Genomic DNA, 27,956 nt, shown 5'->3' on the forward strand with positions numbered 1-27,956 from the left:
GAGTTGGAGGTTGTAGTGAGCCGAGATTGCACCATTGCACTCCAACCTGGGAGACAGAGTGAGACCCTGTCTCAAAAAAAGAAAAGAGAAAACAGGACCAGTAACAGAGAAATCTGGATTTCAGCCCTACTTCTTCTCTTATATGCTGTGTGATCTTGGACAAGGCACTTCCCATCTCTGAGCTTCAGTTTTTTCCATCTATAGGTAATCTCTATGGTACCTTCAAATTCTACAAGAATATTTTTAACTAAAATAGCATCATAGCTATGCTTCTCATTTTTGCTTTTGCTTTTCTTCTCACAGTCACATAATCAACTAAGAGAATGAGGCAAGGAGTTGTGGTTGCTGCTGAACACACACATTTATCCAGAGGGCAAATGTAGACTTTGGTTTAAATTCTTCTGATGAAACTGTGTCTCACACCCAAATCCCAAGTTCAATGGACTGTTCTTGAGATGCCAGCCGTGGCAGCCTTGGTAGGGAGGAGGTCTGTGATGGCCTCTGTCTGAGTCTGTTTCATTGCAACACTCCCAGAAAGGCAGCCCTGTCATTAAGCTCACAAAGTAAACACTGTCCTCAGCAAAAGCCGGAGTTAGCAGTCACCTAAAGGCAATTGTGCTCCTTTCAGGGGAGAGCTTTCAGCATTCATTGCTCCACCAGTGCTGGCCTTAAAACTTGAAATCAAACGCAGGGCTCCCAAGGCGCTGGCCTTTCATCCAAAACCACCAAAGCCTGTGGGCAGGATTCAGAATTATGTTTCACCAGCTGGTCCAGGCCACAGTTTGTCTGGGGAGAGAAACAGACACAGGGAACAAAGAGACGGAGGTGGGAAGGTGGTAAGAAAAGGGACTTTCTGCTGTTATTGCCACAGAGCTAAGGGTGGTATTAACATAATCAGAATATTTCACCCAGAAGTTCAGAATGTAGATGTATTAATAAGCATTTCTTGCCCTAAACATTTATCGTAGGCATGTTAAGTTTTTACCATGTCATTTTTGTTCTTTCTTTTTTTTTTTTTTTTTTTTTTTTTGAGACAGGGTCTTGCTCTGTCACCCAGGCTGGAGTGCAATGGCACAATCGCAGCTCACTGCAAACTTCGCCTCCCAGGTTCAAGCGATTCTCCTGCCTCAGCCTCCTGAGTAGCTGGGATTACAGGCACGCACCACCACACCTGGCTAATTTTTTTTTTTTTTTTTTTTTTTTTAGTAGAGACAAGGGTTTCACCATGTTGGCCAGTCTGGTCTCGAACTCCTGACCTCAGATGATCCGCCCTCCTCAGCCTCCCAAAGTGCTGGGATTACAGGCATGAGCCACTGGGCCCTGCCTGTTTTTGTTAATTAATATGCTTCTTCCTCATTATGTTAAAGCTGCATCTTGTGTGCATGTCCTGAACCCCTACCCAGCTGGCAAATTCTTCAAAGGCAGGGGAAGTTCCCATTGTTTAGTTTCCAAGCCCAGCAAAGTGATTGGTGCTGAACTGAGTCAGACAGGCAGACTGCCTTCACCAGGGAGTCAAGAGCAGCACCTTGGTGCATGCCCAAAGCCCTTCTCCAGGGGTATCCAGTCCATCCCATTCTTTTTGTGGCCCACAAAGCAGTACCTCCTCCCCCAGGTCTGAGAAGACTGAGGAGGGTGTTACTGGATTTCTATGTGGCCCAGACTAGTTGATACCCCATCTGGGACTTGCTGAATAATAATAATAATAGCTAACATTTATTGAGCACTTACTATGTGCAGGCTCTGCTAAATACTTTATCTTGCAACGCAATCCTCATGCCAGCCTTCTGAGATAGCACTTTTATCATCCCTACTTTACAAATGAAAAAACTGAGACTCAAAATACACAGCTAGGAGATGGTAGACCTGAGATTCTGGTCAGGGCTGACTGACTTGAATCCTGTGTTTGAACTCCTAGCATATGCTGCTTCCCAAACCAGTTTGTAAATTCTTTCGAGAGCAGAGATTCTATCTTTTTCTTTTCTGTACTCACACAGCCTAGAGGAATCCTGAGCAACAGTGGACTCTTAGCATCTACCTGTTTCCTGACTGACTGATGAGCGATCCCTGCCCATGGCAGTCAGAGATAAGAGTGACACCAGGTTAGAGAGGGATCTGGCAAAGAAGGTTTGGAGAGCTGCTTATAGCCAGGTCGATTTAGGGTGAGGGAGTGTAGGCACAGAGGCCACTCTCAGCAGTACTGAGAAGCTTCCAAAGCATCCTGAGCAGGAAGGTGTCCTTCCCTTCTCAAGGAGGACTCTCTAAGGAATAAGGAGGCATCCAGACATAGCAAGGGCACAGGAGTGGCTATGGAGCCAAACCTCATTCAATGTCTCTGTCTTGGTGATCACTAAGAAGCCAGTGTTGCTCTTTGCAACAAGCTGCTCATCTGTTGTCCTGATTGACCTCCAGTTTAGAAAAATGCACAGTCCAACTGTTCCTACACTTCGACTGCTCTGCAGGACTTTTTCCCTCTTCCTATATTGAACATGTGAAGGGTTGCAGCCCTTTTTTTGCTAATGGCTTATGTTTTGATGTTTTACCTGTAAATCAATTATTTGGAACTGATAACACATTTCCCATAGGAAATCTTAAAGAGGTTAGGATCTCAGGTTATGTCCTAATAGTCTTATTTTACCAATTGTTTATTCATTTATTTTTTAAATTTTCTATTTTTAGAGACAGAGGCTTGCTATATTGCCTCCTACCTCAGTCTCCCGAAGTGCTGGCATTACAGACGTGAGCCACTGTGCCCAGCCTTTATCCATTATTAATAGCAGTGAGCCTGATGTACATATCACCTCCAAATAATCATGTTCATAACAGGAAAATATATATTAGGTTGGTACAAAGGTAATTGCGGTTTTTGCCATTATGAAACCTCAATTACTTTTGCACCAACCTAATACATTCCTAATTCTAACTCAGTACCCCAGGACAGGGTTTCCCCTACCTGAAGAAGTAGAGATTCCTGGGGATGAGGTTAGCAGCACTCTGCTACCTCATAACTTTCTAACTGGGTTTGGAGGAGAGATCAGAACTTGAGGATATAAGATCATGCCAGCCTTAGCAAGGAAGTCATGTGTGCAGAAACAACAGGTTTGCAACACAATCATTGCAGCAATGATCCAGATACACACTGATATCTGTTGATTCAGGATGACACACATGAGGGTATGAGTCACACTCCTGACCTCCTCATCTTAAAAGTTCAAAGGGAGGCCGAGGCGGGCGGATCACGAGGTCAGGAGATTGAGACCATGCTCACTAACACGGCAGAACCCCGTCTCTACTAAAAATACAAAAAATTAGCTGGGAGTGGCGGCGGGCGCCTGTAGTCCCAGCTACTCAGGAGGCTGAGGCAGGAGAATGGCGTGAACCCGGGAGGCAGAGCTTGCAGTGAGCCGAGATCACACCACGGCACTCCAGCCTGGGCGACAGAGTGAGACTCCGTCTCATAAATAAATAAATAAATAAATAAATGTCAAAGGGATTTCCACCACACTCAGCTTGTTAAATCTCTGAAGTGGAAAGATCAATACTCCTCTAGCCCAACTCTATCCCAAGACTGCTTCCTGTGCCTACTACTCTGTGCTGAGAGACAGGGAGTTGCAGAAGGAACTCCTTCAAGAAGCTTCTTATTCATTTTTTAAAAATCATTATAATAGCTACTTCTTTTTTTAGTACTAACTTGAGGCCAAAGGCTTTGTATGTTTTAATTTATTAAATTCTCATAAAAACCCTGTTTAGATTTAGCTTCACTTAGAATATAAGGAAACTGAGGTTGAGCATGACTAAGTAACTTGACTTACCTCACACAGCTAATATACGGAAAAATCAGGATTCAAAACCCAGTCTGTTGGGTGGGCACAGTGGCTCATGCCTGTAATCCCAGCACTTTGTGGGGGCCGAGGCAGGCAGATGACTTGAGGTCAGGAGTTCAAGACCAGCATGGCCAACATGGTGAAACCCCGTCTCCACTAAAACATGCAAAAATTAGCCAGGTGTGGTGGTGCGTGACTGTAGTCCCAGCTACTTGGGAGGCTGAGGTGGGAGAATTGCTTGAACCCGGAAGGCAGAGGCTGCAGTGAGCTGAGATGGCGCCACTGCACTCCAGCCTGGGCAACAGAGCAAAACTCCATCTCAAAAAAAAAAAAAAAAAAAAAAAATAAGGGTTTTACAGTAAGCTGAACAGAGGCAAGTCATGGGAGCTTCCCCATGAAGTCATGTGGCACACAGCAGTACAGGCACGCTGAGCGCAGAAAGACCTTCCCTTAGGTGCCGTCCTCACACTGGGAGCAGAAATATTACACAGATCTCATCATCCTGTAACCAGCATTCCACGCCATGTTGACTCATCATTTTGAGAATGAGTTACTTGGTTGTTAAACTGCCTCAGTCTCTAGTGAGAATTGTTAAAAAGTAAAATTTTTTCCCGAGTCTCTCCTTAGCTATTTTTCTTTCTTTCTCTTTTCTCTCTCTCTCTCTCTCTCTTTTTTTTTTTTTTTTTTTTTGGTTAGTAGAGACGGGGTTTCACCATGTTGGCCACACTGGTCTCGAACTCCCGGCCTCAAGCAATGCGCCCGCCTCAGCCTCCCAAAGTGCTGGGACTACAGTGTTTTTCTTTCTTGATGATGCAATACTTAGTCATAAATATCCTCTGAAATATTCTCATTGTCCTAATTAAAAGAAGAAACTTTTAAGAAACCAGAAGATAGAAGCCGCTAGACCAATCCTCCCATATGAATAGAACATCAAAGTCGTTTATGAAAAAAGAAGAATCACAAAGTTTCAGTTTGTTACAACATTAGAAAGAGTAGGAGAGAAAGAAGCATAGAAAAAGCAGTACAAATAGGAAGTACGAAATAAGGTTATAGAAATGAATCCAAATTTCAGTAATCATAATAAATGTAAGTGGATCAAACTGGCCTTTCAAAGTACAAAAAGAGTCAGAGTTTTAAATATTAGAAATCCAGATATATACTTTTTATAAGAGGCTTGCTAAACTGTAAGGATCCAGGATGACAGAAAGTATAAGTATGTAAAACATAGAGGCTGAGCACAGTGGCTCACATCTGTAATCCCAGTGCTTTGTGGTGCTGGGAGTTGAAGACTAGTCCTGGCAACATAGTAAGACCCATCTCTAAATAACGAAAAATACAAAAATTAGCCAGGCGTGGTGGTATGTGTCTATGGTCCCAGCTACTAGGGAGGCTGAGATGGTAGACTTGCTTGAGCCCAGAAGTTTGAGGCTTCAATGAACTGTGATTGCACCACTGCACTCCAGCCTGGGTGACAGAGCAAGACCCTGTCTCAAAAAAGTAACAATAATAATAATACATTTTTTTAAAATTAGCTGGTCACAGTGGCATGCACCTGTAGTCCCAGCTCCTTGGGAGCCTGAGGCAAAAGGAGTGCCTGAGCCCAAGGAGTTCAAGGCTTCTGTGAGCCAAATGCCACTGCACTCCAGCCTGGGTAACAGAGCAAGACTCTGTCTCTAAAAGAAATTAAAAATAAAAGTAAAAATAAAATATATCTGGCAAATATACACGCCTTCAAAAAAGCTGATGTAGTTGTTATTAATACGAGACAAATGTGTTTAAGACAAAAAGCACTTATTTATTTATTTATTTATTTATTTATTTATTTATTGAGATGGAGTCTCGCTCTGTCGCCCAGGCTGGAGTGCAGTGGTGCAATCTCGGCTCACTGCAAGCTCCGCCTCCCAGGTTCAAGCTATTCTCCTGCCTCAGCCTCCCAAGTAGCTGGGACTACAGGTGCCTGCCACCACACCCGGCTAATTTTTATTTTTATTTTTATTGTTAGTAGAGACATGGTTTCACAGTGTTAGCCAGGATGGTCTCAATCTCCTGACCTCGTGATCTGCCCATCTCAGCCTCCCAAAGTGCTGGGATTACAGGCGTGAGCCAGCACGTCTGGCTGACAAAAAGCATTTTTAGGGATGAAATGAGTCACTAAATTTGATGAAAATGTCATTGGAGAGCTATAACAACTCTAAACTTATATGTCCTTAATAACATATACTCAAAGTACGTAATCTAAAAATTGATAAAACTTTGTTTCAGATTGAAAATATACATGGTGATGAGGATAAAAAATTGAGGAAGGAAAGAGAAAATAAACATATGTTGAGGGCTATTTGCCAAGACTGTGCCAAATGCTAGGGAAACAAGGATGTGGAGACATAGTTTCTCCCCCCATAATGGACATAATGTATAATGTGATAAAGGTTCTAACAGTGGGATATACACTTTTTTTTTTTTTGAGACAGAGTCTTGCTCTGTCACCAGGCTGGAGTGCAGAGGCACAATCTCGGCATCTCGGCTCACTCAACCTTTGCCTCCCAGGTTCAAGGATTCCCCTGCTTCAGCCTCCCAAGTAGCTGGGATTACAGGCACGTGCCACCACGCCCGGCTAATTTTTTTGTATTTCTTAGTAGAGACGGGGTTTCACCATGTTGGTCAGGGTGGTCTTGATCTCCTGACCTCGTGATCCACCCACCTCGGCCTCCCAAAGTGCCGGGATTACAGGAGTGAGCCACCACGCCCGGCTCAAGGGATGTACACTGTTATAATGAATGATGGAAGACATGATGAAGTTACTATTCGAATCAGAAGAGGAGGAGGTAAAGGAAAACTCACATAGAAATATTTTGAAATGATCTTAAAGGATGAGTAGGAATTCATCAGATAGACAAGGAGCAGAGCGGAGAGGACCAGGGAAAAGAGCATGTTAAACAGAGGAAACAGCACACACCACCAGCCAGAGAGGTAAGAAAGCATAGCATGTACAGAGGTCTAAAACATGGAATAAGTACATCGAGGAAGAAAAAACATTTTTACTGGTAATGATTTCACATGCATGAAGGCTTAGTTTCAGCAACATTTACACACACCAGAAAGAAGAACTGGACAAGGTTCCTCTTCAGCATAAAAGTTACTAGAGGCCGGGCGCGGTGGCTCACACCTGTAATCCCAGCACTTTGGGAGGCCGAGGTGGGTGGATCACGAGGTCAGGAGATCAAGACCATCCTGGCTAACACAGCGAAACTCCGCCTCTACTAAAAAATACAAAAAAAAAAACTAGCCAGGCGTGGTGGCGGGCGCCTGCAGGCCCAGCTACTCGGGAGCCTGAGGCAGGAGAATGGCGAGAACCCGGGAGGCGGAGCTTGCAGTGAGCTGAGATCCGGCCACTGCACTCCAGCCTGGGTGACAGAGTGAGACTCCGTCTCAAAAAAAATAAATAAATAAATAAAAAATAAAAGTCACTAGAAAAATAGTACTCATCACATGGGAGATGAGAGGAGTTTAGAAAGCTACCAGTTTAATTTTCCTTGGCAAATCCTGCAGTGCAGATTTGCTAAGTTCCAGTGTAATGCACTCTGGTGATGTCATTTTAGCCTCGGATGATTGCACATCCCAATCATGTGACTAATACCCTTTGGCTGTCACCAAAAGGTCTAAACAACACGAGCAGCAGTGCTCAGCCTCAGCGTGTTAGCAAGCTGCCTTAGTTCCTCACTTTCAAATTACAATCTGACTTGTTATATGTAATAAACAGGAGGTCAGAAAGGAGAAAGAAAAACAAATGTGGAAACTATCCCATAGTTGCGCTATGACCTAACACACCCATTTAATTTCAGTTGGCAAGGGAAGCAGAAGATCCAGTTTGACACAAGAAATCAAGAACGGTTGCACAACAGGCTGAGTTGAGAACATCCTTTATATATTGTCAGTCTCTACCATGGCTGGTAATTCACTCAATTGTGAACAAAACATCTTATAGAGTAGCCAAAAAGTTTTAGAAAATAATGTACACTTATTTTTTCTTTTTTTCCCCTTTCATACCTAGTCCGGCAGAATAATCTGCACTTTAGAAGGGACTGCTTTTCTTTCTTTCTTTTAGACAAAACTGTGCCCCTTGATTTTGGATCCCATTTGTGCTGATACTTTTAATTAAGCAATTTTCTCATGTGCAGCGGGAATTGATACCTATCTAACCAATTTTTATTTTGTTGATGAAAACTGAAAGCGGAAGCTAGAAGAATGGGGGGATTGTCCTCTTTTCTATATATTTTTTTCTTTTTGATATCCTTTACTTCAAGTTAAGCCTGGTTTTTGCTTTAATCACAGCAGAAAGCATTTTCCAATTCAGGGAAAGGAGAGAACAGGCCATAAACCCTGTCCCCCGTTTGCTCTCCAACTACCCATTTCTGTCCTTTGCCCTGCCATGTCTTTTCCCCTCTTGTTTGCTTCTCCTTTCCTTGTTGATTTCTCAGTCCTTTTCTGGCCTCACTCAAAATGGCAGAAATTATGCAACCTAGTACTTCTTTTACAGAAGCTCCTTTAGTGTCAAGGATTCATCAAGTGCCTGCCATGTGCCGGCACTGTTCTAGATGACGAGAATACTACCATGAATGAAACAGACAGAAATCCCGGCTGTCATTGGGCTTTGTCTGAGGGCCATTGGGGAAGGCCTCTCAAAGGAAGTGATAGCTGAGCTGGGATCTGAGTCATGAAGAGGAATGAGCCCAGGGGACAACAGTTGCAAGAGTGTTCCAACGGGAGAGACCAGCCCAGCAAAAAGAAGCATCAGCCTGGTTCATTCCAGGGACAGGAAGGAATGGGGCATGGTGCCTTTAAGGGAAAAGCATCAGTTTGGATGAGGAGGGATGTAGGGTTGGGAATACAAAATAAGAGTAATTATGGCTGGACACAATAGCTCATGCCTGTAATAACAGGACTTTGGGAGGCCAAGGTGGGCGGATCACTTGAGGTCAGGAATTCAAGACCAGCCTGGCCAACATGGCAAAACCCCATCTCTACCAAAAATACAAAAATTAGCTAGGCCTGGTGGTACCTGCCTGTAATCCCAGTTACCTGGGAGTCTGAGGCAGGAGGCAGAGTTTTCAGTAAACCGAGATCGTGCCACTGCACTCCAGCCTGGGCAAAAGAGTGAAACTGTGTCTCAAAAAAAAAAGAGAGAGAGAGAGAGAAAGAAATTAGCTTAGGGTGAAAGACGTTTTGCCCACATCAAAGGTGGGATTCCTCTAGATCCACCAGATGGAGGAAGGTTTGAGAGAACAAAGATGACGGTTGGGTTCCAGGGTCTAAGTAGAAGCAGGAGAAGGAATTCTCTTTCTTTTCTTTTCTTTTTTCTTTTTTTTTTTGAGATGGAGTCTTGCTCTGTCGCCCAGGCTGGAGTGCAGTGCAATGGCTCAATCTCAGCTCACTGAAAGCTCCACTTTCTGGGTTCACACCATTCTCCTTCCTCAGCCTCCTGAGTAGCTGGGACTACAGGCGCCCACCACCACGCCCGGCTAATTTTTTGTATTTTCAGTAGAGACGGGGTTTCACCGTGTTAGCCAGGATGGTCTCGATCTCCTGACCTCTTGATCCGCCTGCTTCGACCTCCCAAAGTGCTGGCAGGCGTGAGCCACTGCACTCGGCCGGCATCCTCTCTTTCTTTAGAGGTGTAAAGAGTGGGAACTGGGCACCAATAACTCAGAGAGGCAAGGCCATATTCATGGAAGACTGGGGGGACGAATTGACTGATGGCAACATGCAGAGACACACACTTATGCAGTCACATGTGCACGAAGCCACAGCAGGCGCCTTTTCAAAGTATGCCAGGTTGAGTGAAAAGACATAAATGTATCTTCTTTATAAGTAAGCAGGAGAGCAGAGACCCTGTTTTTATAGACTACATTCTCAACATTTTTAAAAACATTCGTTCCTGGCCGGGCACGGTAGCTCACGTTTGTAATTCCAGCACTTTGGCAGGCTGAGACGGGAGGATCACTTGAGGTCAGGAGTTCAAAACCAGCCTGGCCAACATAGTGAAACCCCATCTCTACTTAAAAAATAAAATACAAAAATTAGCTGGGCATGGTGGTGCAGGCCTTAGCCCCAGCTACTCGAGAGGCTAAGGCAGGAGAATTGCTTGAACCTGGCAGAGGGAAGTTGCAGTGAGCTGAGATCACACCACTGCACTCCAGCCTGGGGGATAGAGTAACACTCTTATCTCAAAAAAAAAAAAAAAAAAAAAAATTGTTCCTTTTCAGTAAACATAAAAACCACATACCCTTGTTTAAAATGGTTTGAAATTTCAAAATACAGTGACTGGAAAAAACCATGCGGGCAATTTCAGAGTATGTTTCTCCAAGTTACTTAAGCCTCCTCCGCCCAGACTTTGGTCTGGAACCTTCTGATCTACCCGCTTTCCAGGTGAATCCTAGCTGAGCTGCTACCGCCTGGTAAATGTGGCCAGATCTGCATAGCAGCCTCAAGCTGGGCTCATTAACTCAACAGGAAAAAGAAAAAGGCAACAACTTAGTGGGCTGCCAAAACTGTTGTTTGCTTCTTTGTTTTTGTTTTTAGGCAAGATCTCACTATATCATCCAGACTGGAGTGCAATGGTGAGTTGTCACTCACTGCAACCTCCGCCTCCTGGGTTTAAGCCATTCTCCTGCCTCAGCCTCCTGAGAAGCTGGGATTACAGGCACCCACCACCACACCTGACTAATTTTTGTATTTTTTAGTAGAGACAGGGTTTCCCCATATTGATCATGCTGGTCTCGAACTCCTGACCTCAAGTGATCGGCCCACCTTAGCCTCCCAAAGTATTGGGATTATAGGGATGAGCTACCGCACCCAGCCCAAAGCTGTCTTTAAAAATATATCTGTGGATCTAGCCGAATGAAGGAGAGGAATGTTGAGTTCTGAAGAGAGAGCTTTGCCTTGCTTCAGAGAGCAAAGCTTGGCTTAGTGACTAAAAGTTTCTGGAAAAAAGTTCAGAAAAAGATTTCATTTAAAAAAAAAAAAAAGTCAGCCGGCACAGTGGCTCACGCCTATAATCCCAGCATTTTGGGAGGCCAAGGCGGGCAGATCACCTGAGGTCGGGAGTCTGAGACCAGCCTGGCCAACATGGTGAAACCCTGTTTCTACTAAAAATACAAAAATTAGCTGGGCGTGGAGGCACCTGTAATCCCAGCTACTCAGGAGGCTGAGGCAGGAGAATCGCTTGAACCTAGGAGGCAGAGGTTGCAATGAACTGAGATCATGCCACTCCACTCCAGCCTGGATGACAAGAGCAAGACTCCGTCTCAAAAAATAAAAATAAAACTCACCAAAGATGAGAACTTTCTGACAAGTGGAAGTAGTTGACACCCAGCACTGCAGGTGAGCTATGGTAAAAGCAGGTACCTGACCTGGATCTAAGGTCCCTTCTAATGTTTACATTCTATGAATTAATCTGTATCTAAAGACTATGAGCACAGTATTGAATGAAGATGTTCACAAACATTGTCATTCTTTCTCTGTCTTCAGAAATAGCTAGATAAAAAGAACTATCAACATCACTAGCCATCAGAGTAATGCAAATCAAAACCATGATGAGATACCACTTCCCACTCACCAGGATGGCCATAATAAAAAAGACAGAAAATAACAAGTGTTGGTGAGGATATGGAGAAACCAGAATGCTCATACATGGCTGCCAGGAATGCAAAATGGTATAACCAGTTTGAAAAATAATCTAGCAATTCCTCAAAAAGTTAAATGTTTCCCAGCACTTTGGGAGGCCGAGGTGGGCAGATCACAAGGTCAGGAGTTCAAAACCAGCCTGACCAACATGACAAAACCCCATCTCCACTAAAAATATAAAACTTAGCTGAGTGTGGTGGTGCACGCCTGTAATCCCAGCTACTCAGGAGGCTGAGGCAGGAGAATCGCTTGAACACGGGAGGTGGAGGTTGCAGTGAGCTGAGATCATGCCATTGCACTCCAGCCTGTGTGACTGAGCGAGACTCCGTCTCAAAAACAAACAAACAAATAAACAAACAAAAAACAAGAAAACTACTCTCATAGAAAAATTAGAAGTAAAATTTCAGCACGACTTCTGTTTATAATTTGCTAATTAAAGTGGGCATTCTACCATGTAAATACCTGTGCCTGAATTCTGACACAGCCTTTTTTTAAAGAATGACTTCTCCTAAACTTCCAGATAGTAGCACCGTGAAATGCAAACAGCAGAGACCTCTGACCTGTATTCCACGTTTAACAAACACACACAAAGCTAATTAAAAGACATGGAGGTGGCTGGGCGTGGTGGCTCACGCCTGTAATCCCAGCACTTTGGGAGGCCAAGGCAGGTGGATCACTTGAGGTCAGGAGTTCAAGGCCAGCCTAGGCAACATGGTGAAACCCCATCTCTACTAAAAATACAAAAATTAGCTGGGTGCAGTGGCATGTGCCTGTAATCCCAGCTACTCAGGAGGCTGAGCCAGGAGAATCACCTGAGCCTGGAAGGTGGAGGTTGCAGTAAGCCGAAATTGCACTATTGCACTCCAGCCTGGGTGACAAAGCAAGACTCTCTCTCAGAAAAAAATAGTAAAATAAAAAAAAAGACATGGCGGAGCCTCTGACCCTGGGATCCAGCCCTCCATGCTGGTCCAGTGCAACTCATGACCCTAAACATTTCTTCTTGAGATAACACCATTCAGGATTCACAGAAACACTTCTGTATCTCTCCTGCCCTATGTCTTCAAAACAAGAAGCTTTGTGGGTTTTGTTGCTGCTGACATTAGGGGAAAAATATGGCTTTGGAAAGATTTGAGTGGCAGAAACTCTTACATAAAAAAGGACAAATTAATTAAGTTGTCAAATTCCTCCTCTCAGAGAATATGAATGCAATAGATTCTTGCATTACCAAGTATCATTGGCTAGGAATGCTGAGGATCCCTTTTCCAGCTTCTCTGTTTTCCAACTCCAAGTTCTGGAGGTACTTGGGAATTAAGTGGCATTTGCAACAGTTGCACATTGTGCATTGTGACTGAGGATATTTTGCAATAGCAAACAATTCTTAATACTTTTTTTTTTTCCCCGAGACAAAGTCAGACTCTGTCATCCATGCTGGAGCGCACTGGCACAATCTCAGCTCACTGCAACCTCCACCTCCTAGTCTCAACCATCCTCCCACCTCAGCCTCCCAAGTTGCTGGGATTACAGGTGTGCATCACCATGCCTGGCTAATTTTTGTATTTTTTGTAGAGATGGGGTTTCGCCATATTGCCAAGGCTGGTGGCTCATGCCTGTAATCCAGCACTTTGGGGGGCCTAGGTGAGAGAATAGCTTGAGCCAAGGACTTTGAGATCAGCCTGGGAAATACAGTAAGACCTCTTAAAAAGAAAAAAAAGTTCAGTTTTATTTAAATGATTTTTATTTAAAATGTTTGTATTCATATATTATTTTTTATTTTGCCTTCTAAATTTAATAGATATAAATATTTTAAAACAATAATTTTCTTGAAGATATACAAAGTAATTATGATCTTAAAATTTACAATCACTTTAACTTACATTTTGATGAAAATATACTCAAATTTTATACACAATTACTTTCATTTTTAACTTGTCACATTATCACTATCAATTGAACACAAATTACATGAAAATCTTTATTGTAACAACATAGTGGTTTTCCTGAAATGGAGAAAATAAAATAAATGTTGTGGAATACATAAATAAAGACATAAACAATGTCTTTTATTAAACAATGTCTTTTATTAATCATACAAAATGTCACTAGCTCCTCTAAACATGTGCAATAATAACTAAAAATTGGCCCTCTTTTTTGCTGTCTTTCATAATACTTTATCAACACCATAGCTTTACAAATGTTTTTAATGGACCAGGCGCAGTGGCTCATGCCTGTAATCCCAGCACTTTGGGAGGCCGAGGTGGGAGGATCATGAGGTCAGGAGTTCAAGACCAGCCTGGCCAACATAGTGAAACCCCCGTGTCTACTAAAAATACAAAAAAAATTAGCTGGGCATGGTGGCGGGCACCTGTAATTCCAGCTACTCGGGAGGCTGAGGCAGGAGAATCGCTTGAACCAGGGAGGTGGAGGTTGCAGTGAGCCGAGATCGTGCCATTGCACTCCAGCCTGGGCAACAAGAGTGAAACTCCCGTCTCAAAACAAAACAAAACAAATGTTTTTTATGATGTTATGGATTTGTCAGGATTGAAGTATAGAGCACATTTTTATTAAAATGTTTTGGCTTTTGGCCAGGTGCAGTGGCTCACACCTGTGAACCCAGCACTTTGGGAGGCTGAGGCAGTCAGATCACTTGAGGTCAGGAGTTTGAGACCAGCCTGGCCAACATGGTGAAACCCTGTTGGCTGGGTGAAGTGGTGGGTGCCTGTAATCCCAGCTACTCAGGAGGCTGAGGCAAAAGAATTGCTTGAACCCAGGAAGCAGAGGTTGCAGTGAGCTGAGATCACACCACTGCACTGCAGCCTAGGTGACAGAGCAAGACTCTGTCTCAAAAAAAAAGAAAGGCCAGGTGCGGTGGCTCACGTCTGTAATCCCAGCACTTTGAGAGGCCGAGATGGGCGGATCACGAGGTCAGGAGATCGAGACCATCCTGGCTAATATGGTGAAACCTCGTCTCGACTAAAAATACAAAAAATTAGCCGGGTGTGGTGGCGGGTGCCTGTAGTCCCAGCTACTCAGGAGGCTGAGGCAGGAGAATGGCGTGAACCTGGGAGGCAGAGCTTGCAGTGAGCCAAGATCTTGCCACTGTACTCCAGCCTGGGCAACAGAGCAAGACTCTGTCTCAGAAAAAATAAAGAAAAAGAAAACCACATTCCCTCCAGGCAGACATAACACAAAGGAGGCCCTTTCCTCCCTGCAGAATCAGCTCTGCACCAGGGAGCCAGGCTCAGCAAGAGAAGCCAGGGCCGGATTTTTATCCCTAATGGCCCTCTTGGTTGGGCACCTGGCACAGGGCACAACCTGCACTCCCATATATGTGGCTCTGGCCTAGGCAATGGCATCACACTAGAGTAAGGAAAGTGACCCAACTTCTAGTGGCAGGCATATTAGAGCAGAGATTCCAAAATTTCATTTCATATATTCCTAGGTTCCACTGAGGTGCCTCTGACCCCCACCCCCAAACCACAGATAAACCACAGGAGGTCCTTTTCACCTGCTGTGTAATAGAGGATTTTTGTTTATGCTTTTGTTTTAGCGGAAAGGATTGTACAACTTTTAAAATATGTGTATATATGTTTAACCCCTGATCTACTCCAGCCACATCATGGTCCCTGGAGGCAATGGAATAGGAGGGACAGCAGTGGGGGCTGGGAGGGCAGGGGGAGGGAGACTTTTCAGGGACATCCACAGCCACTGGCTTTGGTCCCCTACTCCAGTGGGTGTGCTCCTCTCCTTGACCCCACCAGGCACCATACTTTATAGTTACTTAGAATTTTTCAAGACCTTGGCTGGGGGTCTCTCTGATAAATCCAAATTACCATGCTTTTGTTAAATCTTTTACATGCCAAAGCAGGCAAACAACGCATATTTTTTTAACATCCACATTTGAAAACTATTCTGGGTATACTTCACTGTAATATACAGCCAGCAAAGCAACCATAACATTTCCTCATTTTCCTGAGTAAATTTAGAAGCAAACATTTTCAGAATATGAAATTAAATAACAAAGGTCATAGGACAGTGAATAATATGCTGTGTGTGTGGTTAATTATACTTCTAAAAAAAGTCATCCTAGCCTCTCTATAAAAATTGTGTGTGTGTAGCTATTTCACTTTGAAATGTCATAGGGTTACTCTGTTTCAAAAAGAAAATGGAAAAGCATAAAGATATTTATGTAACCCTGAAAGAAAATATTTCTTAAGAGAATGTAATGTTTAATTCCATATTGTTTCCCTTTGTCCTATGGCTGGTTTATAAATATGGAAGGCACAATTCTTTGTGCTGTTGAAATTAAGGGTTCACAGTATTTTTTTGTCCTTTCAGGGAAAAGAATCAGACAATTTAGATACAGAAAAGATATGATTCTTTCCCAACAGCTACTAAAATCTGAGAAGCCATTTTAATCATAAGGTAGATAGCATTATAATTTAATCTTTTCCATGATGAGATAATCTGTACTTTTAACTTCAAACAAAGCTTAACACTTAATACTTCAGATTTCAAAAGTGAAACATGTCTGAAAAACTTGAATGAAAGTCACTTGTCTACCTCTTTTTTATTTCTGCTTTAATTAAAGCAGGGAACTTAATTGCAAGTGAACTCATTCTAATACTCAAATAAGACAGAATAAGCAAGCCGTGTTATTAATAGGGATGATGGAAGTGATGAAGTGATCGCTCTGGGCAGTCTGGCAAATGCTTACCTGTGACTGGGATGTTCACCTAAAAAAAGCCACACTGAGGTCAAGTTCACTTTTACTTTTTTGGGTAATTTCACCCTACCATGCTCTGAGAGATCAGAGAAGGATTTTTCCTCTAAATTTTTTCTCTTATTGTCCTAGGATTTACACTCTTGCTTCTTCTGATTGGTGTATTAAACATTACTAGACACCTACTAAGTGCCAGACACTTTTCTAGCTGTTAGGAATAGAAAGAGAAAGAATACGGTCTGCAGTCCAGGAGCTCAGGTTAGAGCATTCTATGCTACATGCTGTGCTAGAGGCACACACAAGGCTCCTGGTCCAGCCCAGCACTCAGATTCTGAGTCCAGAGCAGAGACTCAGTTTCTTCACCTGCAAAATGTCTCTAGGGTCGATCCAAACTCTAAAATGTATATGATTCTAGGTAGCAGCTCATATTATTTCAAATAAGGTGTTTAATAGCTACACTGTATGTGGCTATAGTTACTTCTTTTCTTGTTTGTTTTGTTTTTTGGGACAGGCTCTTATTCTGTTGCCCAGGCTGGAGTGCAGGGGCACAATCTCATCTCACTGCAGCCCCTACCTCCCGGGTTCAAGAGATCCTCGTGCCTCAGCCTCCTGAGTATCTGGGATAACAGGCACGTACAACCACACCCACCTAATTTTTGTATTTTTAGTAGAGATGGGTTTTCACCATGTTGCCCAGGCTGGTCTCGAACTCTTGAGCTCAAACAAACTGCCTGCCTCTGCCTCCCAAAGTGCTGGGATTACAGGTGTGAGCCACCACACCTGGTCAGCCATAGTACTTCTATAATGTTGATGCCAGAGTCTCTTCCTGGCTCCTATGAGTGTTCTCTTTATGTTATTAACCTACTTGAAATCTCACATTTACATGTTATTTGTTGGGGTGAGGTGTTGTTGCAGGTATTGTGAGAATGTGTTACCCCTTCAATCCACCTTCCTTTGATGGAGAATGATTTTATCTTATTCGAGTTATCTATTTGCCACAGATTCATATTCTAAAAAAATTGACTTGTCTTTGATCCTTTTGAAATGAACACAATGAGTAGGAGACACACTCCTCTCTTCTATTTTAGAAAAGAGAGGACTTAAAGTGGTTCTATCTTGCGATTTATTGGGCGGGTTCTTGCCAGTGAATGAGGCTGATCCCGGCCACAGCTTGGTTTGAATCATCCAAGCTCATGGGGTTTGCTGATTCAGGAATCACTCTGTTCTCTATAGCTCTTCTGCTGGCCACTTCTGAATAAGTAGAACCGTTCTCCAGCTTGAGTGTTATTTTTTCGTTTTGTTTTGTTTGAAGAGGTTTCAAGAAGACCAAGGCAAAATCAGATGAATTGTAGATCAGTGAATTTCAACTGGGAATTAAGAGGGATAAAATCTTTTTCAAACTACACAGAGCTCCCCACCCCAGCCTGTCCCCATCCCTATCCATAACAGCATTCAAGAATCACTGCAATAAAGAGTGAAAATAGGCCGGGCGCGGTGGCTCACATCTGTTATCCTAGCACTTTGGGAGGCCAAGGTGGGCAGATTGCCTGAGCTCAAGAGTTCAAGACCAGCCTGGGCAACATGGTGAAACCCTGTCTCTACTAAAATACAAAAAAAAAAAAAAAAAAATAGCTGGGCATGGCGGCGGGTGCCTGTAGTCCCAGCTACTTGGGAGGCTGAGGCAGGAGAATTGCTTGAACCCGGGGGGCGGAGGTTGCAGTGAGCCGAGATTGTGCCACTGTACTCCAGCCTGGTGACAGAGCAAGACTCCATCTCAAAAGAAAAAAAAACAAAACGACAACAAAAAAAGAGTGAGTGAAAAGGAGTTAGAATCCAGAGCCCAGGGTTCCATTGACGGTTCTGTCACCACCTCTCCGGCTGCTCTGCGATCCTGGTTTACCTTCTGGTCATACATGAATCTGCTCATCTGCATATTTTGAGTTAAAATAAATAAAAATTTTAAGTGATTTAAATTCTAAAGAATAAAATATGTAATGGAAAAGCTGTAATAGGAATGACATATTTAGACTGCCTACTAAACTTACCCAAAAAAACAAACAGCAAAGTTGGTTCAATTCCTTTCTTTCAGTAAGTCTTATTCCCCACTCAAGGAAATAATTTATTTAACTATAGCTGGGTTCCAGAAGATCCAGTTTCCAGCGATCCCCATTCATTGAGGTGCAATTTGGGTATGTTCTCCAAATTCCTAGGACAGCTCCCTTTACCTGGATGAATGGGAGAGAGCTGATAGGGCCCTACAGAGCCAGGCATTTACAAGCCCACAGAAGGGTAAGTGTGTAGCTGAGAGGCCCTTAGGAAATATCTCAGAGATTTTGAGATTCCTGACCAAGAGCATTTTCTCCTTAGCTTTATCTAGGAAGTCTTATCTTTAGTCAAGACTTTATTCAGACAATGCTTGTTTTCCAAAGTGTTCTCAAAGACAGCAGCTCTTGTCCGGCCCCTCTTGGGGTCATATGTCTCCTTGGCTAGCCACGCCGCACCATGCCAGTACAAGACACTCTCAGCCTCCAGCTTCTACAGCTCGACCCACCCAGTTTTCTTTTTTTTTTTTTTTTTTTTTTTTTGAGACGGAGTCTCGCTCTGTCACCCAGGCTGGAGTGCAGTGGCCAGATCTCAGCTCACTGCAAGCTCCACCTCCCGGGTTTACGACATTCTCCTGCCTCAGCCTCCCGAGTAGCTGGGACTACAGGCGCCCGCCACCTCGCCCGGCTAAGTTTTCGTATTTTTTAGTAGAGACGGGGTTTCACCGTGTCAGCCAGGATGGTCTCGATCTCCTGACCTCGTGATCCGCCCGTCTCAGCCTCCCAAAGTGCTGGGATTACAGGCTTGAGCCACCGCGCCCGGCCCACCCAGTTTTCATATTTGGTTATCTGGCCTCACAGACTGGTGAAGTTAGTGGTCACACACCTGGAGTGGAATAAGGTAAATTATGAAAGTACTGTTTGTTTATGAATAAACTAATTAAAGTAGCTTGCCTGTGGTCTCCCCATAAATGAGTGGCCAGCTCAGGACTATAGCAGGGGTCAGTAAACTGCACCCCCTCAGGCCAAATGTGGCCAGGAGCCTGTTTTTGTACCAGGAGCAAAAAATGGTTTTTATATTTTCAAAGAGTTGTATAAAAAATAAATAACAGACTGGGCACAGTGGCTCATGCCTGTAATCCCAGCACTTTGGGAGGCCAAGGTAGAAGATTACTTGAGGCCAGGACTTTGAGACCAGCTTGACTAACATGGCAAAAACCCGTCTCTACTAAAAATACAAAAATTAGCCAGGCATGGTGGTGCATGCCTGTAGTCCCAGCTTCTCTGGAGGCTGAGCCAGGAGAATCGCTTAAATCTGGGTGGCGGACGTTGCAGTGAGATGAGATCACACCACTGCACTCCAGTCTGGGTGACAGAGCAAGAATTTGTCTCAAAATAATAATAACAATAATAATAATAATAAGGCTGGGTGCGGTGGCTCATGCCTGTAATCCCAACATTTTGGGAGGCAGAGGTGGGCGGATCACTTGAGGTCAAGAGTTAGAGACGAGCCTGGCCAACATGGTGAAACCCCATCTCTACTACAAATAAAAAAAATTAGCTGGGCATGGTGGTGCATACCTGTAATCTCAGCTACTCGGAGGCTGAGGCAGGAGGATCCCTTGAACCTGGGAGGCAGAAGTTGCAGTGAACAGAGATCACACCACTGCACTTCAGCCTGGGCGACAGAGCAAGATTCTGACCCCAAAAACAACAACAACAGCAATAACAACAACAACAACAACTACTACTACTACTACTGCTGCTACAAGATAACTGATAGGTAATAGAGGCTGTGTGTGGTCCACAAGCCTAATAGATTTGTTTTCTGGCCCTTTACAGAAAACAGTATCCATATCGACTACAGTATCCACATCTTATCCATTGGGGTCTTTTGGGTTCTTGAAGAAGGTGAGTCAGCTGGTATCACACTCTCAGCCTTTAGTCTTCCCCTCATTCAATGTCATGTGAGTCATACAATTGGTGAACTTGAAAGGGAACTAAGCTTAGATCAGTCCTTAGTGGCAGTGTCTTCTCAAAGCCAACCTGGATTTGTGGTATAAATTCTGGTCCACTGTCTGCCACGTAGTATGGACCCAACACAAGTCACAAGTCACTCTGCTCTGGAACTTTATCTCACAGGTAAACTCACACTAATCCAAGCTCACAGAGACTGCTGTATAGCCAGAATTCAAATTCATTCCATTTAACCATAAATGCAACCAGCCAACAGGTGAGCCTTCACATCAGCAGACCAGAGTCTTTGCTTCCTATAATCAGGCTTGAGCACACAGGGAGCCATGTGAAGCATGAAATCTGAATAAGGAGAGGTGGGTAGATGATTTATCCAAAGATAAACATTTGCTACAGAGACCTGAGAGCTCAGATCTTTAGGCCAAGGCTCCTTCTCTCTTGAACAGTACTTGCTACCCACTTCTTGCTTCTTAGGTTGAGGTTTTCCAGGCTACAGGCTGACAGCTCTCTGCCTTCCTCCTCTGTTCATCCAGACTTTCTCCATACGACAGATTAAATTAACAAACACATTCTGGTGATTGCCTTCCTGGATTACCCCCAGGTCACTGAAGTTAGGGGTGTTCCCAAAGTCTTCAGGTGTACACTGGTTATCTCTCAGTTGACTCCCTCATTGGGTTTAGCCTAATCTCTGTGTGATTCTGTGCATATCCACATGTGTGCGCGCGTGTGTGTGTGTGTGTATCTGACTGGTTTAACTTTCTTTTTTTTTTTTTTTTTTGAGACGGAGTCTCGCTCTGTCGCCCAGGCTGGAGTGCAGTGGCCAGATCTCAGCTCACTGCAAGCTCTGCCTCCCGGGTTTCCGCCATTCTCCTGCCTCAGCCTCCCGAGTAGCTGGGACCACAGGCGCCGCCACCTCGCCCGGCTAATTTTTTGTGTTTTTAGTAGAGACGGGGTTTCGCCGTGTTAGCCAGGATGGTCTCGATCTCCTGACCTTGTGATCCGCCCGTCTCGGCCTCCCAAAGTGCTGGGATTACAGGCTTGAGCCACCGCGCCCGGCCTGGTTTAACTTTCAGAAGGCAAATTTATTTCCTATTTTCAGGTTTTTTAGAAGATATTTTATTATTACTCCCTTTGCTGCCAACAGGGTATTTTTGAGCTATTTTGAAAGAAAATCTGTAGTGCAACTGTTTTTATTATATTTTGAGACTTAGCTACTTGAATTCAAACACATAAGCAGTTTTTCCTGATTTCTTATTGTAATAACTTGTGAGACTGAGCTCATGATGACAAATATCTAGTAAAGCCTCTCAGGATAACTCATCTGTTTTCATAACCACTGTTAAATAGTCTTATGTAATCAACTCAAAACATCTTTAAGATCTCTTGTTTCCAAAGGAGGTGGATAAAAATATTTTGCTGTTAAGCAAAATAATAACCAGTTGGATGCCTCCAACAGTCAGCCTCAGATCAGAAACATCCTTCCCAATTGTCTTCCTTTCTTTCCTTTCTTCCCACCTTCCTTCCTTCTTCCCTCTCTTCCTCCCTCCCTTCCTTCCTCCCTCCTCCCCAAACATGTATAGAGCATCTCCCCTGTGTTAGGGATAGTTTTTGGCACTGTAGATACAATAGTGAAAATATAGTGTAATAAAAGAGTCCTGCCCTATCAGGGCTTACATTCCAGTTGACAGGAGATAGAATATTAAAAAAAAAAAAGATAAATAAGAAAAATCTCAGCAATGGGCAAATGCTATGCAGAGAATAAAATGAATGGGGTAAAAGAGAGTGATTACTTTAGATGGGATCATCAGTGAAGGCCTTTCTGAAACATAACGTTTTAGCTGAGACTCAGGGACAAGAAGGAGCCAATCATGGGAATCTAGGAGTAAAGAACATTACAGCTAGAGCAAGGCCCCAGACAAAGACCCAAAAGGAAGACCAGGCTTGGGGAGTGCTGGGAATAGAAAGAAAGCTAACGCAGTCAGAGGAGGACTGATGGGCAAGGAGGAGAGTAGCAGTAATAATAAGTTGTCCATTGAGAACACAAAAGAAACTGGGCATATGGCTCAAACCTGTAATTTCAGCACTTTGGGAGGCTGTGGTGGAAGGATCGCTGGAGGTCAGAGGTTTGAGACCAGCCTAGGCAATACAGAGAGACCTCGGTATCTACAAAAAAAATTTTTTTAATTAGCCTGGCACGCACCTGTGGTCCCAGCTACTTAGGAGACAAGAGGATCACTTGAGCCCAGACAGTCGAGGCTGCAGTGAACTGTAATTAAGCCACTGCACTCTAATCTGGGCAATGGAGCAAGGCTCCTGTCTCAAAAAAAAAAAAAAAAAAAAAAAAAGTACAGGATGTGGAGTGTATCAGTGGCAAATACCTTTGACAATTTCCTCATTTACAGAGACCATGGAAATTGTCATTGCTTTACCCTGCCTCTTTTTTTTTTTTTTTTTTTTTTTTTGCCCTTGCAGAAAAATACATAATGAGGAAAGTTAGGTGTGTGATATGGATTGGTTTAGTCTCCACAGCTTTGTTTCTGGCAAAGTTCATTTGTGTGTCTTTTCCAGATTTTCTAGGTTATACCTCATACCAAAGCAGATGAGTAGCATGTTTTATTTTTTTATTTTATTTATTTATTTATTTATTTAGGCAGGGTCTTACTCTGTCACCCAGGATGGAGTGTAATGGTGTGATCTTGGCTCACTGCAACCTCTGCCTTCTGGGTTCAAGCGATTCTCCGGCCTCAGTCACCCAAGTAGCATGGATTGCAGGCATGTGCCACCACACCCAGCTACTTTTTGTATTTTCAGTAGAGACGGGGTTTTGCCATGTTGGCCAGGCTGGTTTTGAATGCCTGGCCTCATGTTATCTCCCTTCCTCGGCCTCCCAAAGTGTTGGGATTACAGGCATGAGCCACTACACTCAGCCACAAGTGGCATTTGAAAAGAGCAAAAGGGCAAAGATGTTAAAAATGTATCACCATGCCCCTCTCAGTATCTCAGAGGTCACAAGTGTTTGAAAGTCACAGGTAGAGGAGGACCCAGGCGAGTGATGTTTCATGAATTGTTTTATTAAACTTGATAAACTTATCCTTTTGAAGGCATGGAGGTGTCAGGATTCTGGGTCTCAAAATGTGCCTCCCAGCTTAGTGATGTGTGTATACTAAGGAAAGCATAAATGAGGCCTCAAAATGTGTGCTGGGCCCAAAGATTGCAAATTCATAAAACTCATTGTTCTCCATTTATTTAAAAGAGAGCTGGCTCTGAGAAATTGATTTACATTAATCAGAGTTATAATAGACTGATTAATAAAATACAGTGCCATTTATTCATTCCTGTGAATGTTATAACTATCAGGCTGGAATTCATGTCTGTTGGTCAGCACATGCTCTTCCTGGTAGGAAAAATATCTATTTAAGAAACCATATTAAAATCAGAAGGTTAAATGTCATATATGGAAGCTGGACAAATCAAGTTGGATATTTTGAAAGGTTATTTTCAGCCGAGCGCAGTGGCTCATGCCTGTAATCCCAGCACTTTGGGAGGCTGAGGCGGGTGGATCATCTGAGGTCAGGAGTTCGAGACCAGCCTCGCCGACATAGTGAAACCCCCATCTGTACTAAATACACAAAAAATTAGCTGGGCATGGCGGCAGGTGCCTGTAATCCCACCTACTAGGCAAGCTGAGGCAGGAGAATCACCTGAACCTAGGAGGCAGAGGTTGCAATGAGCTGAGATTGCTCCACTGCACTCCAGCCTGGGCAACAAGAGTGAAACTCCGTCTCAAAAAAAAAGAAGAAAAAAAGAAAAGAAAGGCTATTTTCATTAAGCATCGGAAGCCTGATACAGCCTTTTTTCACTACAAGGACATATAGTCCCAGCTAGGCCGATGACCTGCTATTTGGCTGGACAGGGAAGGCCAATAAATGCTGGAGAAACACTGGAAAATTTCAACTCCCAGCCTCTCCCTTTTCCTAGGTCTAGGCCACTACTTCCCAAAGAGTGGTCTAATGGCTTCCTACAGTTGATTTGCCTTGGGGATTTATTTTTATTTTTGTTTATTGTTTTTTCTTAAAGAATGGGTCTTGTTTTATCACCCAGACTGGAGTGCAGTGGTACAATCATAGCTCACTGCCACCTCAAACTCGTGGGCTCAAGCAATCCTCCCACTTCAGCCTCCCAAGGAATTGGGACTACAGACACGTGCCACTGCATCCGGCTAATTTTTAACCTTTTTGTAGACACAAGGTATCACCATTTTGCCCAGGCTGGGCTCAAATTCCTGGCCTCAAGTGATCCTCCTACCTCAGCCTCCCAAAGTTCTGGGATTATAGGCGTGAGCCACGACACCTGGTCCCAGGGATTTATTTTTATTTTTTATGTTTGGAGACAGGATCTCACTCTGTCTCCCAGGCTGGAGTGCAGTGGCATGACTGCAGCCTCAGTCTCCCAGGCTCAAGTGATTCTCCTGCTTCACCCTCCTGAGTAGCTGAGACCACAGGCATGCGCCACCATGCTCAGCCAATCTTTTAACTTTTTGTAGAGACAGGGTTTCCCTATGCTGACCAGGTTTCCAGGGATTTATTAAAAATGTATGCATTCTTCTTTTTCTTTCTTTCTTTCTTTTTTTTTTTTTTTTTTTTTTTTTTTTGAGACAGTCTCGCTGTGTCACCAGGCTGGAGTCCAGTGGCACGATCTTAGCTCACTGCAACCTCCAACTCCCTGGTTCAAGCGATTCTCCTGCCTCAGCCTCCTAAGTAGCTGGGACTACAGGCACGCACCACCACACCCAGCTAATTTTTGTATTTTTAGTAGAGACAGGGTTTTGCCATGTTGGTCAGGATGGTCTCAATCTCCCGACCTTGTGATCTGCCTGCCTCGGCCTCCCAAAGTGCTGGGATTACAGGCGTGAGCCATCGTGCCCAGCCAAAATGCACTTTTCTAGACCCCATCTCACACTTCTAATCAGAATTTCTGGTCTTGAGCTAAGATACGAATTTTAACTAGCTTTTTGGAGAAGTGTAATGCACACTAGTGTTTTGAAAACCACTGCTAGCTGGTAAGCTGTATAACCGTAAGCAAGTTACTTACTTAACTTCTCTAAGTCTCAGTTTCTTTGTCCGTAAAATAAGGATATTAGTAGGTTCTATCTTCTAGGGTTATTGGTGGGATCAGACGAGTCAAGACATATAAAGCTCTTAGAACAGCGTCTAGCACCTAGTAAGCCCTCAATACCTGATGGCTATTAGTATTTTTACCATTAGCATCATCTTTTTTTTTTTTTTTTGAGATGAAGTCTCATTCTGTTGCCCAAGCTGGAGTGTAGTGGTACCATCTCAGTTCACTGCAATCTCTGCTTTCCTGGTTCAAGCGATTCTCCTGCTTCAGCCTCCTGAGTAGCTGGGATTACAGGTATGCGACACCATGCCTGGTTAATTTTTGTATTTTTAGTAGAGATGGGGTTTCACCATGTTGATCAGGCTGGTCTCGAACTCCTGGCCTCAGGTGATTCACCCGCTTCGGCCTCCCAAAGTGCTGGGATTACAGGCGTGAGCCACTCACCCGGCCCATCATTTTCATTTTCATTATTCAGCCCACCACATTTTTGTTTGCTTGCAGACTTGATTTTTTTTTAATCAAGCAAAACCTAATGCATTGGTTACTACATAAAGGGAGACTACATCCTTGACAGAGTCTTAGTGCCATCTCCCAGATAGGTTTTTATCGACAATATTTCAGGGTTTCTCCTTCTCAAGAATGGAAAAGACAGTATCCTAAGCCATCTCCAAATGATGAAGCAGGATGGATTTATTTTAGAAAGGTTTCTAGTCCAGACATTGCGGTTCATACTTATAATCCCAGTACTTTGGAAGGCTGAGGCAGGAGAACCACTTAAGGCCAGGGGTTTGAGACCAGCCTGGGCAACATAGAAATACCTCATCTGTCCAAAATATTTTTAGAAGTCAGGTGTGGTGCATGTGCCTATAGTCCTAACTACTTGGGAGGCTGAGGTGAGAGGATCGCCTGAGCCCAGGAATTCAAGCCTGGAGTGAGCTATGATCACACCACTGTACTCCAGCCTGGGCAACAAATGAAGAACCCGTCTCTAAAGAAAGAAAAAAAAAAGTTTCTAATGGTATTCATAGTGTTTGGCTTAAAGTTTACATTTGATCTCAGAGTTTGGCACATTTTTTTCCCTAACTTGAAAGTTGTTTTGCATCTTAGTTGTGGGCTAAAAGTTCTCTATTTGCTGACAGTAGCGACATACCAACTTGTTTAGTGTCATTCCTCCAAATGCCACTTGTTATAAATCACCTCATATTTACACCTTCCTTTTAAAAATGAACAAAATGACTGGACACAGTGGTTTATGCCTATAATCCCAGCACTTTGAGAGGCCGAGGTGGGCAAATCACCTGAAGTCAGGAGTTTGAGACTACCCTGGGCAACATGGTGAAACCCCGTTTCTACTAAAAATACAAAAAAATTAGCCAGGCATGGTGGTGCATGCCTGTAATCCTGGCTACTCTGGAAGCTGAGATGGTAGAATCACTTGAACCCAGGAGGCAGAGGTTGTAGTAAGCCGAGCTCACGCCACTGCACTCCAGCTTGGGCCACAGAGCAAGACTCTGTCTCAAAAACAAAACAAAACAAACAAATAAATAAATAAACAAATAAATATTTTAAAATTTTAAAATTTTAAAAAATTAAAGTGAACAAAATGTAGAAATAGAGTCCTCTAAATTGTCTGAGTCGCAGTGACTCTAACTAAATCAGGGTGGATCTTGGAGTTGCCATGCTAGTATATTTGGAAGTACAGTACCAAAAAATAACTTCAAAATTTGCTTTGCAACTTGCCACAGTTTGTAAGTAGAACTTAGAACACCACCATTTCTATCAACTGTCTCTTCATCTGAATACTTCAAAGTGGGTTATGAACATTAATTAAGCCTCTAAGCATCCCTGTGACATGGATAATTATACTAGCCATCCCTGCCTTTTGGATGATCACAGTAAAGGAGGAGGAAGTTACCTGCAGTGAATTCCCCAGATTAAGCTAACTTGGCAGCAAAACCACCCAGGGAACTTTTCATGATTGCAATCTAAATAATTCTGCACCTGCTTTCCCCAAACATAAACATAACTCTTTTTTCTTTTCTTTTCTTTTTTTTTTTTTTTTTACAGTCTTGCTCTGTTGCCCAGGCCAGAGTGCAGTGGCAGGATCTGTGCTCACTGCAACCTCCACCTCCCAGGTCCAATCGATTCTCCTGCCTCAGCCTCCTGAGTAGCTAGAATTACAGGCATGTGCCACCACAGCTGGCTAATTTTTGTATTTTTAGTAGAGACAGTGCTGGCCATGTTGGCCAGGTTGGTCTTGAACTCCTGACCTCAAACAATCCGCCCGTCTCGGCCTCCCAAAGTGCTGAGATTACAGGCATGAACCACAGTACCCGGCCTCCCTAAACATAAACATAACATTTTTATATGAGTTGTTGAAAAAGGAATTCAAATTTACCAAATCAAAAATTAAAAGTCTAACCTGGTGAAGAAAAAAGGCAGGTATACCCTGGGATTAGCCAGAGTTTAGCTGCTCAGAGTTCCTTTCCGTCCAGTTTGCTTCCCAGTGGACTTTTATCCTTCCCTTTTATTTCCCTTTCCCAATAAACTGAGAGCCCACAGTGCTGGCCTGTAGTGTGGGAAACAGCCTGAGTTACTGAT

At 43.5% G+C, this 27,956-nt stretch overlaps 1 long non-coding RNA gene across 1 annotated transcript; it reads right to left on the reverse strand.

Annotated features, from left to right (window-relative positions):
• Positions 1-336: 336 nt before the first annotated feature.
• LOC112605047 lies at positions 337-27,956 on the reverse strand. Its single transcript, XR_003115336.1, has 2 exons — positions 27,778-27,956; positions 337-786 (listed from the first exon to the last, which is right to left on the reverse strand). It is a non-coding gene; the product is annotated as an uncharacterized LOC112605047 (long non-coding RNA).

Source organism: Theropithecus gelada, chromosome 13 (genome assembly GCF_003255815.1).
Source record: "Theropithecus gelada isolate Dixy chromosome 13, Tgel_1.0, whole genome shotgun sequence".
Classification (NCBI taxonomy): Eukaryota; Metazoa; Chordata; class Mammalia; order Primates; family Cercopithecidae; genus Theropithecus; species Theropithecus gelada.